This window comes from Trachinotus anak, unplaced genomic scaffold, assembly GCF_046630095.1.
Source record: "Trachinotus anak isolate AG129_WGS33_773 ecotype Australia unplaced genomic scaffold, CSIRO_AGI_Tana_v1 ptg000005l, whole genome shotgun sequence".
NCBI lineage: Eukaryota > Metazoa > Chordata > Actinopteri > Carangiformes > Carangidae > Trachinotus > Trachinotus anak.
This window is the reverse complement of record NW_027273856.1, coordinates 8,290,312-8,305,622: the sequence shown is the minus strand read 5'-3', so window position 1 is coordinate 8,305,622 and position 15,311 is coordinate 8,290,312. Positions and strand designations below refer to the sequence as shown.

The window sequence follows — 15,311 nt, the reverse complement described above, 5'->3', positions numbered from 1 at the left end:
GATGAGGATCAGCAACTCCTCAGAAACCGCAACCCTGCTGCCAGATTTTAAACTGTCTATATAAGAGTTGTGTCGAGCCGCACATCTAGCATCTTTATTGGTTGATCCAACTCATATCAGGGGTTAAAAAGAAAAAAAAAAAAAAAGCATGTAAACGTTGCACAAATAAATGTGTACAGGTATAAAAGAAGCAGCTCTGAGGACACTGAAACTTTTATACCTGTACAGATTTTCACCATCATCTACTTCAGGTGGTGGAGGGATGAGAGGCCTCAGTCCAGTGGTCCAGGTCTCTCGGGGGTTTTTAATTATAAAGATGATTTGTTGTCAAGAGAAACTACGACCACAGCACAACAGCAGAGGTGATCATCCTCCTGTCAGAACATGTGAGAGCTTCATAAATATTTTACTCGCTCCTCTTTCCTCCGACGCTCCACTGTAAATAATCGAACGGAGAAAATTACCACGAGGATAATCCATAAAAACAAAAGAGGCATGGCTGCCAGGGGTGAACGAGTGGATGCAGATGAGGGGGAGGAGGAGGAATGGGAGGTTAGAGTCAGAGGAGGAGTAGGAGGAGGAGGAGAGGGTTTGAAGGGCGAGGAGAGGTGAAGGAAATGAAAGGAGGAGCAGAAGAAAAAAAAACACTAAACCATAAATGTATCTGTGAGGATGATGATGAGAGGAGGGAAATGAGGAAGAGGAGGAGAGCAAGGTGAAGGGTGTGTGTTTGTTTGTGTGTGTGTGTGTGTGTGTGTGTGTGTTTGGGAGTGTGTGTTAGCAGGCGCATGTGCGGAAGTGGCGAGCTTTGGCAGGGTGATGGATTGCCTGTTCTGTGCCACGCATTTTCTAATCAACCCACAGCCACATCCTGGGGGTGGAGAGAGAGAGAGAGAGAGAGAGAGAGAGAGGGAGAGAGAGAGGGAGGAGTGAAACAAAGAAAAGCTGTCTGACAAAGGAAGACAAAGGAAGCAGAGGATAATAGAAAGAAATAGATGAAGGGAATTCAGTCCATCGGAGCACAGTGGAGTGGCTGGAGGGTATGTGGTAGAACGACTCAACACACACACACACACACACACACACACACACACACACATAGCACAATACACTGCAAATAACACCGCCCTGTAAACCCTGCAAAACCAGCCGACCTACACACACCACACTGGATCACAGCTCCACATCACAAAGACATGTATCTCCATGTAGAACACTACCATAGGTCTTGTAGTGTAATAATAGGCAATACAACAAATCCCTGCAGCACTACACACACTGCATCATCAACATTTCAAGGATAATTCAGGATTACTATGATTTGGGTCATTATTCTATCAACTGAACCTTATTGTCATTAAGTTACTAAATTCATCTCTGGGTCCAGAAACTTAAGTTCATCATGTTTAACAACTGTGGGTCAGCCTGGGCCGATATGTGATAATATCAAATATCACAGTGCTTCCTGACATATGCAATATTTTTCATAATCTAACATAATGAATATATTTGTTGCAGAGTCCGACCCTCATTTCACTGCTCTGACCTGGCCTGGGCCAAATAAAACTCCTACATGAAACATAAAAAACAGTAATATAAATATGTTACCCCCATGTGCCAATATTGTATATCTTGATATTTGGGCTGGCCTATACTGAGATATTACATTTTAGATATCACCCCAGCCTGATGTAGGTATAAAAAAAATCTATTAATTTATTGTTCTGGTGAGTACTGTGTTATAATCACTTCTAGAGCTATAAAAATAAAACCTGAGCTGTAATAAACTGTAGATTTTTGTTAATTGCTAAGGTAAAGTCAGATGGACAAGAAACAAAGAACCACGAGCAGTCAGCTGATCAGACACATTGTAAACAAACGCACAGGTTAACCACACAGGTTCAACCGTCACCCACAGTTCCTCTGTGGAAACATGTTGTGCCCACACAACTCTGCAGTGTTCTCAGATAGCAAAATGAATCCAGCCCATACTTGGGCCACATGCTTGTGTCCCTCTGGCTCAGTATACACAGGCTGTGTATACTGAGCCAGAATCTGGCCCATATACAGCATGACTGTCAGATGCTACTTCACATCTGAATTCTGGCGAACACACTGGAAATGTTCTGGTTGTCAGAGAATACTGAGGATAACAGCCGGAATCTACCCAGATGAGGAAGTATATGGGCCAGGCTGGGGCCGAGGATCCGGGCACATGTTGGGCCAGACGTTTCATTTTGCTGTCTGGGTTGGCTAATATGTTAGACTAACTGTGCTGTCCCAATCTGTAATAAACCACATCTCAGTCCAAACACTCGACATCACATCGGATTACAACCACAACAACGAACACCTCCACACAGGAAATCACTGCTAAACTGTATTTCTAAGCCACTTGGTCAAGTGTCACCACTTCTTTACATGCTAAGTATTAGCATGAGGCTAGTTGGTGTGCTACTGCAGCTGGGATTCTAACCAACACCATGTTAGCAGTAGCTAGCAACAGCTTGCCTGCCAAGATGGCCAGTTGCCAGTCAGGAGGCCTGTTAGCCTGCTTGCTAACCAGACAACAAGTTAAGGCATATTTGAGCCGTTTCAACCTGTGTCGTGTGCAGCAGCTTTCCTCCAGCTGACCAGGGTTAAATAAAACAGGAAGGTGCAACACTCATCGTCCTGTCCTCCATCCATTGTTGTTTTGTGCAGAAACACAAGCATATATTTTATGGACTAAAGGATGATTAATCAGATGTTTGCAAATATCAGTAACACATGTTGAGCCCTTTTCAATGTGATCATTTTCACATTTCCTCTGTAGCTTGACTTTAAACAACCAATCAGACGTTATGTCTGTAGAACTGTGCTGAGACTATCAATGGTTCTGCTATCGTTCCCCTCTCCATCCTGTTCTTCTTGTACGTTTGTGGTCCTCTCCTCTTTTTCTGGCTTCCCTCGCCTTCACTCTCTCACCACCCACTCCAGGGGAAGGGCGAGTGTGTGTGGAGTATGTGGGAGAGAGGAGAGAGAGAAGGAGAGAGTCAAATTTGTCTCTTCCCGAAACAAATGAACAGAGATCTAAATATACTACAGCTGACAAATGAACTCTGCAGTGAATTATGGCCTCATGACAAAACACTATTTGTCCCTTTCAACCTGTTTCAGTCAGGATTTTCCACCGTCTCTGCATCCGTCCTCTCTCTCTCTGGGTCTGAGGCAGAGTCTGTATCTTTAATCAGACGTGTAACTGTAGATTGCTTGTGTATGTTTTCAGATTTGAGAGCATCAGAAAGCCGGAGAGCACGTCTGCTCCACGTTATGTAACACACAAATCCTACAGGCCAGTGTTATGAACTTTCATCTTACCCTCCCCCACTGTCAAATCCAGCCTCCACTCTTTCCATTTTTCTGCTCACATTTGGTTTCATTCATGTTTTTCCTTTTCCTTAAATCACCTGTGATGATTTTTTAAGTCTTTAATCTCTGTATCACCACATCTCTGATGTTTTTCATAAAGGTCTGGTGTTCATCATCGTCCACCATACTGTACTTAGCTTGGGTTGCCTAGCTACAGTATATCTATGAAAAACAGAGGAACAAACATTATGAGGTGTGGATGAGATAAATGTATCTGTGTAGTTCGTAGAAAAATAACTGTTGTAGGAGTATGCCTGTATTACACTTCTATAAAGGGTGCTTGGTGCATATGCATTTGTGTGTGTATGTGTGTGTGTGTGTATATATATATACATAGACCAGACAGATATATATATATATGTATATATATATGTGTGTATATATATATATATATATATATACACACACACACAAAAACCAGACCTTTATGTAAAAAATCAGAGATGTGGTGATACAGAGATTAAAGACTTAAAAAATCATCACAGGTGATTTAAGGAAAAGCAAAAACACACACACACACACACACACACACATAACATTATGTCAGCTGCTGCAGACAACTGTCACAGCTTCTGTGTCAACTAGATGGACACGTTGCCGACTACAGGGCTAATGTGATTGAGACTTTCACAACAAATGTGTAAGTTTGACATTGCACATAGCAAAGCTATGACATCCAAATAGACAGTGGCTGCACCACAATGTCTTGCTGTCAAAAGTGAACTTATCTTCAACCCCAAACACACTGACCTCTACAGAAGATGGGAATCTGGTATGGTAGAAATTAGATTCAGAGGCTTAGGAACAGACAATAAGCAGGTCTGGTCTGCACTGTGCTGCTGAACGACAAGTTTCCATGATGATGGTCATTAAAGGAGCCATCTTAAATTCTGTATGGATGATGGTTATTGTTGATATTGATAATGTTATTGATGGTTCACTGTAATGGAGATAACTGTATTAGTCCCTTCATGCTACAGCTCTGATGATACAAACATCTCTGAATATGAATACTTTAAACATTCAAGATGATATGACACTATGACTTTAACTCCAGTGGCACTGGTTATTATTTTAATACAACATGATCATATTATTACATCATGTCCTCATATTGTCTTAAAAGCTTATATTTAACCGCAATGGTCCAGGTTCAAGTCCAACCCAAGGCCCTTTGCTTTCCTCTCTAATACTAATTATAAAGCAGCAGTACACTACATTTTTTTTGCTACCCTTGATATTTTTGGGTTATAAGCACATGAAAGACTGTGTATACGCATTTTGAAATCTCAAAAAATGTTCAGCATTAAGCAGCAACAGATTCCCTCATTTCGCTACATAAACAAAATCATAAAAAACGTGTACACAGTGCTACAGGAAGACAGATCAGACATATAAGTCTTTATATTTACTGAGACTAACAGCTCAGAAAACACACAGATGGAAAACTTACACAGTGCACACAAATCAAATTTGCCTACTATAACTTTAAGACCCACAACAGGTTAATATATGTAGAGTCAAAGAAGAGAGCAGAACAGGAGGCAGGAGGCTCTTCTGACTGTTTAATATATACTAAAAAATGTAATCACAACAATACAAAAATGTGTATAATAATTTCAGACACGACACAGTCAGCAGCAGCTAACTAAGTATGCAAGTAAGAAATCTACAAAGTACAGTAAATCATGAGTGCGATGCTGATTGGCTGCACGGTCCTTACGATTAAGTGATTAGTCATGTGACAGGAAGTACCTGCTCTCCTGCCTTGAAGTCTAATGTCTAAGTTATGTTGGCACTAATTTGACTTCAGAGAATAAAGACTTTGTGCATCTCTGGATTCTTGAATTGTCCGGACACAGGTAACAAGAGCTAATGTAAGCGTGTTAACATGCTCATTACAATGTTAATAGACTGTTGTATAGCAGGTATGTTTACCATGTGCACCATCTCAGTTTAGTATGTTAGCATGCTAATGCTAAAGATGGGAATTCATTTATTTTGAAAGTATTTTGTCAAAATGGACAAAATGACAAAATATGGACAAAATATTATAATTAATGCTATTTCTGCTAGTTAGCTGCTTTATAGGATTATTATGCTCTGTACTTTATTCTGCACCAACAAACACACAAATAAAGAAACAAACAAACAAAATGCCATCATGTAATTAATCAAACTGAATCATATTGACCCTGCGTTGTGGCACTTTAGCAGACTCACTGTATTACATCCTTATGCTTAATGCAAACTTACATAATCCAGAAGTTTCTCTCAATAATAAGAAACCCATCTTGCAATATGTAGCTAGTGGTGATATATTAGTTTGTGTGTGTGTGTGTGTGTGTGTGTGTCTGCTGCGGTGCTGTGATGAAGTATGTGTCCTGCAGTCCTGTCTGCTCCTAAATATCCCTGCTGTCTGAGACGGAATAAGCCCATAAGAAATGAGGGAAAAGAGCAGAAAGAACAGGGAAATGCTCAGACAGAGACACAGACTGCACCTGTAGCACTCATCAGGTCTATCTGAATATCCCAGAGGGCCAGGTCACATGACCCTGTTTGCACACCGGCCTCACCCTGGGAGCGGAGATGAAAGTGAAAGGAAATGTCTGAGTGTCACCTTTGTTCTCTCCTCTCAACATGAACCACCAGTCACAGCTGACAGAGAAGCCAACATACCACCCACACCAATGAGCCGCCATCATGGCCTCCTGAAGGTCACATCAGGGTTTCTAGAGTGATGCTGAGATTTTATCCTGATATTTAACAACAATAAAGAGACAGTCAGTAAGATTATTGTTGCCCTTTAGCTCTCAGGGGTAGGAGGAGGTGTCTCAGTAACCCAACAATTATTTAGAGCTGAGATCTTACAACTCAACGCTCAGCTGTGGGCTCAGTGGTGCTCCATATGGTTACATCATGCATGTTGCTATGCAACATCAAGTATGACAACAGCTCGTGAGATGCCTCACAGAGCATCACAGTTGGTGACTGTGATAACTGGAATCAAGTCAGCATTTTTTAACCATGCAATTCCAGGAAATACAGAACATGGGTAAAAATACATGGACTGATGTCACCTCCACCGAAATCCTCAGCTCTCCTGGGGGGAGCGAAGTGAAAGTGAGGTGGGGTAAAATGTTTAGATCTGGCAGTGCTTCTGAGAGTCAACATCAAAAACCAATACAAAATGTTACATTTCAGCTTTTTAATGACCTAAATTAAAGGAGATTTCCAGTATATTACAGCTTGGGTCCAATCACTAACTGTAAGGGAAATCTGTGAGCACACAAATACGGCAGATACAACAGGTCAAAGTTGAAGTAGGAAGTTGGTCTGTAAACTGTGCTGGGTGTTTACAATGAGCATTCTGGGTAATGACTGCACTGTTTCCATTTGTTTTCTCTTCCTAATTAGCTAACCTGTTTGTTTACAACCCATCTGATTGTCTGACTGTTTATGTAAGATAAGATAAGAGATAAGATAGGACTTTATTGATCCCACCACGGGGAAATTTGTGCGTTACAGCAGCCAAAACACAGGAGTAAAGAGCGCAGAAATAAGAGCATGTGTCTTTCTTTGTAGCAATGAGTTTTTAAGGAAGACCACCTGGTAAGTTCAAAGGTCACCTAACTCCGCCTCTATCTGATACCTCCAGCTGTCTGTCAAAAAGCTACAGATGTGGACACTGTTAAGATAAGTAGACCTCATACAGCAGCACTGTTTCTTGAGTGACCGCCACAACATGCAAGACAAGGATCACCTGACCAATAGCATAGCAAAGCTAGTGCCAGCTAATTTCACCACTGGCACTGATTACCTTCTTCCAGTATGAGTAGTGTTAGTTTAGTTGGCAACTACTGTAACATCAGTTCTCGTGACCCATAGATAGCAAAATCAAACTTCTGCCTACGTCCTTGACCTGAGTCTGGTCCATATACAGTACCTCCACATCTTGCCGGAGTCCGGCTGTTATCCTCTGGTATTCTCTGATGGCCTGAAGATTTTCTGTGTGTTTGCCAGAATTGGTCTAGATGTGAAAGTAGCATCTGTCAATAATGCTGTATATGGGCCAGATTCAGGCTGTGGAACCAGGTGTATACTGGGCCAGAGGAAAACAAGCATGTGGCCCAAGTATGGACTGGATTTATTTTGCTATTGCCATTTTGCTTCAGTTGACCTCATCATGGCTCCTGACAAGTCTGCCTACCTAAATTGATAAGCATTCTCAGTAATGTTAGGTGTAAATGCAAAGCCCCTGTAATCAGATGTTTTTATGGACATAACAGGTTGCAGGTTAACAGCAGGTGGAGATGAGGTCCACAGTGTATCAGGTCTTCAGTAGAAGGCCGGTTTACAGAGGGTCAGCATCAGTATGATATCTTCAGTCATATGTAAATACAACTTCTGTGTTGCCAGCTTTGCTCTTACACAATCCCTAAGGGACCCTGCTACCCTTGACGAACTCCCCGTCCCTCAGTCTCAAGTGACTCGGCTTCATACTGAATCGGGTTTCAACCAGAGCTCAAAGAACCACTTCACAACATTTTACCAGCAGCTCAAGCTATTTTTGTGTTGTTTTAAATCTCCCCTTTCTGTTCCTGCAGGCTCACCTCCTCTCAGTTTGACCCCGGGCACCGTGAGAGCCTGACAGGTGGGCTGCTGCTGTGTTACCTCATCTTGCTGCCACACAAATGCACACACACACACACACACACACACACACACACACACACACACACACACACACACACACACACACACACACACACACAATCTCTTGTTTGAAGCTGTGGTTTTGAGATTGTGATCATCATGGTGTACTTACTGCAGTTTTGGAATCAAGTTCTCTACATTTCAGGCAGTTGGTTGTTGTATCTGTCTCTACATGTTTTTAACCAGTTCCTGATGAATTAGTAATGGCTCCTACATCTGGTTTATGAATAACCTTCTGCAACTTGAGGTTCTTTTGTTGTAAGATTTGTACAGCTCTATCACAATGACGGTCAAAAGGGTTTACTATTTATATCATCATCTACTTCTCTCTATTTTATTTGAAGTATTAAAAGTACTTAATGCTACTGGTTCTGTTAACCTGTATTTGTGAAATGAGATACTTTCAAGACATGACGTTATATTACTGTAGTTGCTAACTAGGTAACGTTACTTATACTGTAAGAATCAGTGTCAGTGGAGAAAGTACTTTGCTAACACCTGTGCTAGCTTAGCTACCCCCAGTGATCAGGTATGCTAATACTGCATGTCCTGTCACTTAGGTTAATGGTACTAAAGTTCGAGTAATACTTCTACTATTACAACTACTAATATTACTCCAACTGCTACCAACTACATACTGCTACCACCAGTACTTGCAGCACTTTAACTATTGCTGGCACCATTACTGCTAAATCTACTACAATCAGTGATATTACTACTACATCTACTATTGCCAGTGCTTTAGACCTTAAATACTTCAACTACCAGCCACTGCTACAACGAGTGATATTATCAGTGACACACTGTTACAATAACTACAAATAGTAACGCTACTACATCTACAATCACTGCTTCGAAAACCATCACTAACATCCCTGCTGAGAGTGGTAGTCACAGTATCAGGCTTGTAAAAATGATACTTTAAGGTGAGATGGGGGCTATTAAATGTTTTTAAAGAGTGGTTTCATTATGGAGGATGTGTAGGTTCCTTTTTTCTGTTTGTATCTCGTGCACATGCACAAGACTGCAAGTAGCGTGACAAGTTGTGCTATTCTTCATCAAAGGCAGAGAAATGTCACTGTAAATAAACTGTATTTGTTTTAACCTGGCAATTCTGCTGAAAACACATAGCAACAGTAACGCCAGCAGTCAGTGAACTGGATCAGTAAGAAGTTACACAGCAATATAGACTAGATATCTTAAGTTTGATAACATTAGCTAGCATTCGCAACACTGGCTAACAGTCACACAGCGCAGCGAAAGCCCCAGAGTGCGCTGAATTTAGCAGGGGTGTGTTTTATTGAGAATGAATGCAACTTTAAATTTTAAGAGGAAGATCGAGTTATTTCTTTTATCAAACATAACAGGATTAAAATCCAACATCTGTAACTTCCTTTAAAAGTGAGACTGTTTCAAGCTCATACATTAAAATGCTTTGTGCTAAATTCCTAAATAATTGTAATATTGACCAGACATGTCAGGTCAACAGCTTCCTTACACACAGATCATATCCATTATTGCAGAGGTGGCTGACACTTACATATTTCAGCTTCACATGATCACAGCACACATCACCACCCCCGAGGGTCTTTATGCTTCAGGCCCAGTCTCATGTCAGTAACCTGTCATTTCCCAGCAAGCTCCAAATATGACTCATTACTCAGCAAACAACATGCAAAACACCACAGCACTGCCACTACTTTTTGTGTTGTGAGCCATTTTGAGCTCATTTTTCCTGAACTATCTCCTCTCAGCCTCCTGGAATCATCTAGAAGCTGGGAAATATACATGAAAACGTTAATGCGCCAGAAATGGTCCAGAAGTGGCCCAGGATGATTCAAACATGGCCTCTCTCTCCTTTTATTATTGCTGCTCTGTCTGTGCGGATTGCAGCGGATTGCGTTTTCCCAGGGCCACGCTGCGTGGACGGACACGCAGGATTTCTCCTCCTCTCTGTTAAGACATGATGCTGTAGCAACGTGATCGGATTCGGCCGTAAACAGGTTTCACATGAAATATAGAGGAGGGGATGAGCATCCACACAAAACCTGCCATCCCGTCCTCTGCTCGGGGAATACACACCAGTGTCTGCAGGACGGGCTCGTACACAGGGGAAACCACCGCACAGTCAACACACACACACACACACACACACACACACACACGGGGGTATCAGCACACCACACACCTTCCCTACACACACACACACGCAGCAGCAGTGATGTAGAGGTAAACAATAAAAAGGCTCAGAGCCGACTCCGTTCACGCCACTTACCAATCACCTCCCCTCACAAAGACTCACGTCGGCCTGAACCAAGGTGATAAAGTGAACATCCACAAATAAAAGTGCCTTTCACCTCCAGCGCCTCCCCAGAGGAGCAGCGCGGCGGACGACAGGCCACCTGCTCCCCGTGAGGAGCCGCTCGCACACAGACACCGCACACGAACAGGCCCGTACCCGCTGATGTTTGCCAACGGGGGTCCGGGACCGGCGCGGGTCTGCGTGTAATTCCTCCCCCTGGATGTGAGCGTGTGCGTGGGTTCTGTCAGTCCCCGTGAGGCCTAGGGAGCGTGAAGACGGAGAACAGGAGAGCAGAAGAAGAAGAAGGAGAAGAAGGAGAAGAAGAGGAGGGAGCGCAGGGCATCTGAAGCAGGAGCATCGCCTCTCCTCCGTTCACTGAGGCGCATTCATTCTCCCGACTATAAGAGCAGGCAGCCCGATGTCACGCCTCTCTCTCTCTATCTCTCTCTCTCTCTCTCACACACACACACCTCCCCTCTCAATTTTTGAATTTTCAATTCAGTATGCTTTATTGACATGAATGTCTGATGAACAACATTGTGTTGAGGATGATACAATTCAATAATGAGAGGATAAAAAAACTATAATTTATTAAGAAAAAAAAGAAAAAAAAAAAGAAAATGGCAAAGGCTCTCTCTCTCTCTCTCTCTCTCTTTCTCTCTCTGGCATGAGAAAGAAATACAAATCTTATTACACCATGTTGTGCTGCCTTTAAGTGACAATGGTTAAATTCAGGTTCTGAACGTGGTGTATTCACAGGCTCATCCAGTCCAATACTAAAGATGGACAAAAAGACAGCTCCGCAAAAGCAGGGTGAGAATTACAATGAGACCCGGGACGGCCCTGCTCCCTCAGTTCTGGCCATCATTAGCTTCATCTGAAATCTCACATATTCATTAATTCTGTGTCATAATTTGCCATCTCAGTCGGTAACTTGCAGCCACACTGCTCTGGCTCTCATCGTTGCACATTAGTTCGTATACTTTGTTTCCGTGAGCTAGCTAGCAGTAAAAAAAAGATAACAAAATAAAATAAATAAATAAATTAAACAAAAGCAAATGGAGCTAACTATTACATATTATGTTTGTTTAGTTTTACCAAACGTGTTAAGCACAATGAAGAGCTTGAAGCAGAAAGGGAGGTCATTTATATTCTCATAGTTGGTGGTTATGGTGTGTGGCCTGTTGCTGTGGGTAGCTGTAGCTACACATACAGTAGCCTAGGCACAGCATTTGCTCCAGCGCAGTTCATGTCAGTATCATATCTCCATTTATACATTCAGATTAATGTAGTTAGAATTCATGCTCCCTGTGTGTTATTGTGGTGTGTGGCAGAGGTTATTCTATGATGCAGACCTGCTGGGCATAGTTGTTTCCTCCATAGTTGATGAAAGGTTACTCAGCTGGCTATTTTGTACCAAATGTTATGAAGCCCCCTGGTGGCTGTCTGCCTTATGGGTAATAAACCCCACCCCTTTCATGTTAGTGCATGGGATATGGGCCAAACTAAAAAGTCACTACTGGGCAGACTTGTCACCAATGCAAGATGGCAGTGCTCCTATCCTGGATATTTTGACTTAATTTTTGTACAGTGGCAGGAAGTGGAGACGTGTCGTCCATCTTTATATACAATCATTGGTCTAGCACTAATGCATCATCACCTGGGCATCATTTATAGCTCAAAGGTGTGTTCAAACTCACTGGAGTCCTGATCCAACCTCAGTACCAGCAGTTTCTTTCCTCAAGCTGTGAGACTACTGAACTGCTCCTCCACACTCCACCATCAAGTTTTATTTTCATGACTTGATTATTTATTCATTCATTTATGTAACTTTTGTTTTGTCGAACTATGTCTGTAATTTCATTACACAATCTTGTGTTGCATAATGATAATCAATATGAATCTTGAGTATTCCTCTTTGGATGAATTGTAATCACTGACTGTGGTCATACTCTGACTTTTTATAGTGCCATCATCCTATTAAAGACCATTATTTGTCCAATTCTTCAGTTTATGACCGAATATCTGCATAACTGATGACACTCCCATCAGCCTCTGCTGTTAAGTTTGCACTAGTAATGTGCATCTGAAAATGAGAATTGTTTGTGATGATGTTTATTTGAGAAGGGACAATGCACATTAGTTAACATAAGCACTTGTCTCTTTCATGTAAATGTGTCAGATTTAGCCATATAAGCTAATTTGCAATTTTCACAAAATGTACTAAACATTTGCAGTAAAGATTTAAGTGTGTGACTTGTTAAATAGCACGTAATCAGAGCTCTCTGATGACAACACAGAAAGTAAATGTTACTGTTTTAGCCATATTTACGCTGCCTAAACATTATGTCAACCTCAGCTATTGCGACGTCCTGATGGACAATTGTATTAACTTACAGTAATGCAGCGCGTCACATAAACACAGCATACTTAAACCAAAGTCCTTTCTCTCCTTAGACAGGGTTACATGTACCAGAAACACAAAACAAGTTAGCTTACCATTGGTTAAATGTATCTTTTTATTGGCTTTGGCTGAATAGATGCCATGACATTAATACATGGGTTAACAGCCCCACAGTTCACGGTTACACAAGTTACCAAACCCAAGGTAGCAGCTAATGCTAGCTAGTGCTAGCATTAAGGTAGCAGCAAGCATTAGGTAGCTGCTACCTGAGTGCTACCCTGCTACCGTTAGCAGGGCACATCCATAATTCATGTTATTTGTGATATTACCTGTGATTCTAATTTTGACTCTCTGGGAACACACCTCTCGGTCTTAAGTCTCAGAAATCAAATCTTAGGAAGTACACTTCCAAATTCACACAAAACGGTGAGTATCTGTAATATTTTTAAGTTTCGCTACATTTTCGTACTAATGTTACAGGCATTTAGGTAACTGAAAATACTTTTACCAGCTAAGATTGCATTTTGCAGTTTGCAGACGATCAAACTATAGAGGGGATCAGGACTGTCAACACGTCTCCACAAGCTGCTTACGATGCACGATTCAGTCAGGGGCATTTAACACAGCAGTGCTGTCAAAGGTATTTTCTTAGTCAAAACCAATGCAAATTCCATCACTTCAGACACAAAGGTGATGGAATTTAACATCACTCTGCATCATGCACTTTAAAACTACTACATAAGATCCTTACCACTGCTGAATAACTAACAAGGTCGCTTTTTTAAATAGTTTAACTTTTATTATACTGAAATCATTAAAATTATTCTGACAGTTAAAGAAATGTGTGTGTGAATACTTGGTGAAATGTATTTGTTTTCTTACCCTCATCATAACAGGATTTATTTATTGCCACAGTTTAAAACCTTATGAAAACCATTGTTTTCAGGGAACACAGATGATTACTGCGTGGTGTGATGATGGTGATGGGAGCATGATAGAAATGGTGAAATATCACATCAAATATGTGCTTTGTATTATTCATTAATTTACTCACAAATGTGTAAACATATTAACATATAATTTACCTCAATGTGGAGCTGTGTACTTAATATCTTTTTGTGGGTGCAGTGTGATTTGTGAAATTTGTGCCAATATAACAAAGAAAGTTGTTCTCCATATTTGTGCAAACAAAATGTTGCAAAAACAAATGTACTGCTGATCTGCTGTTCTGCTACTGACTGACAACTCTGTCTGCTTAAAGGAAATTAGGCAATCAGAAGTCTCAATATCAGGACATGCTACTGTTACTCATGCAATGAACATGGAGTGTGGAGAGGTGTTATATAAAGTCATTCTACTGGGAGCAGTATTTGATAGGGGATATTGGTCTATTGAGATGCTACCCATGGAATCTTAATGAAGGATGCAAAGATGTATTTTCACAGTACACTTACCCCTGTTTGTAAAAAAAAAAACCAAAACATAAATAGAGATGTCATACATTTATGGGATATAAAAACTGGAAATGGAAACCCATAAGGTAGCATTTCTCGTTACGGTAGCGCGATTCAATAGCAGAGTCTACCAATTCGTATTGTGGTAGCATTTTTCGACAAAGCAACAAAACTCATCAGAACACCACCATGTTGAACCGTCAGAGCTATGTCAAAGCTGATACCACTGTTATTCCAATTATGCTTGTTACTGACAATACAGCAGAAATCAACATGTGTTCATACGAACAAGAAAGTTTTACTGGTAATTTATCAGTCTTATAATTACATGTAAATTGAAAGTTGAAACTACTGCACTGATCAAAAAATTTAAATGAAATTGGAGGTAATATGCCGGGGGAATTATGCTTAGAGATACGATTCTTCACCAGTTTATCTGGAAAATATAATTACACTCACACATGAAACCCTGCATATGGTTGAAGGTAACTTGTTTTTTCAGATTCACTTTTTTCGGCTATATTTAAATAAAGTGTATAAGCTTAGCTCAGGTTTAATATGAGTTTACAGTGACTGATCTGATCTAGAGACACTTTGAGCCATGGAAAAGGCCAGTGCTTGAACTGAAGGACGTCTGTAAGTCAGCGGTGTGACACTGATCAGCTCCGTTGCTTCAGGAGATAACGGATAAACCAGAAACGTGGTGTTTTGGGGCAGAATAAGACTAAATGAACCAACCTGACACATGAACCGAACAGTGCAGGACACAACGAACGCCACAAGATGGCAGTAGAGGCTCCCGGCCCCGGAAGCCTCGAAGAAGAGGACGAAGGCAACATTTTATGACGTAGATATACAGCGCCGGAGAAGCTAGCACTCCAGCTAGCTACGTTAGCTTACGTTTCGAAAGAAGATTATTGACAGTTCTCTAGCTCATGTTGGCGGGTGTTTTATCTGGTTAGATGGTCCAGCGGCCGTCCCGGTGCCCCGTAGGTGTTTGGTATAGTCTCAACCGGCGGTCGTC

At 41.4% G+C, this 15,311-nt stretch overlaps 1 protein-coding gene across 7 annotated transcripts in view; it reads right to left on the bottom strand.

The window, feature by feature from the left end:
• Positions 1–15,309, bottom strand: part of peli3 (pellino E3 ubiquitin protein ligase family member 3) — a 32,310-nt gene extending 17,001 nt beyond the window's left edge. For 2 of the 7 annotated variants that reach the window (XM_071478167.1, XM_071478168.1), the window contains exon 1: positions 10,586–15,153. The gene's annotated coding sequence lies outside the window, so the exon portion shown is untranslated. The other 5 variants (XM_071478170.1, XM_071478172.1, XM_071478174.1 and 2 more) reach the window with 4 other exon arrangements.
• Positions 15,310–15,311: the final 2 nt, after the last annotated feature.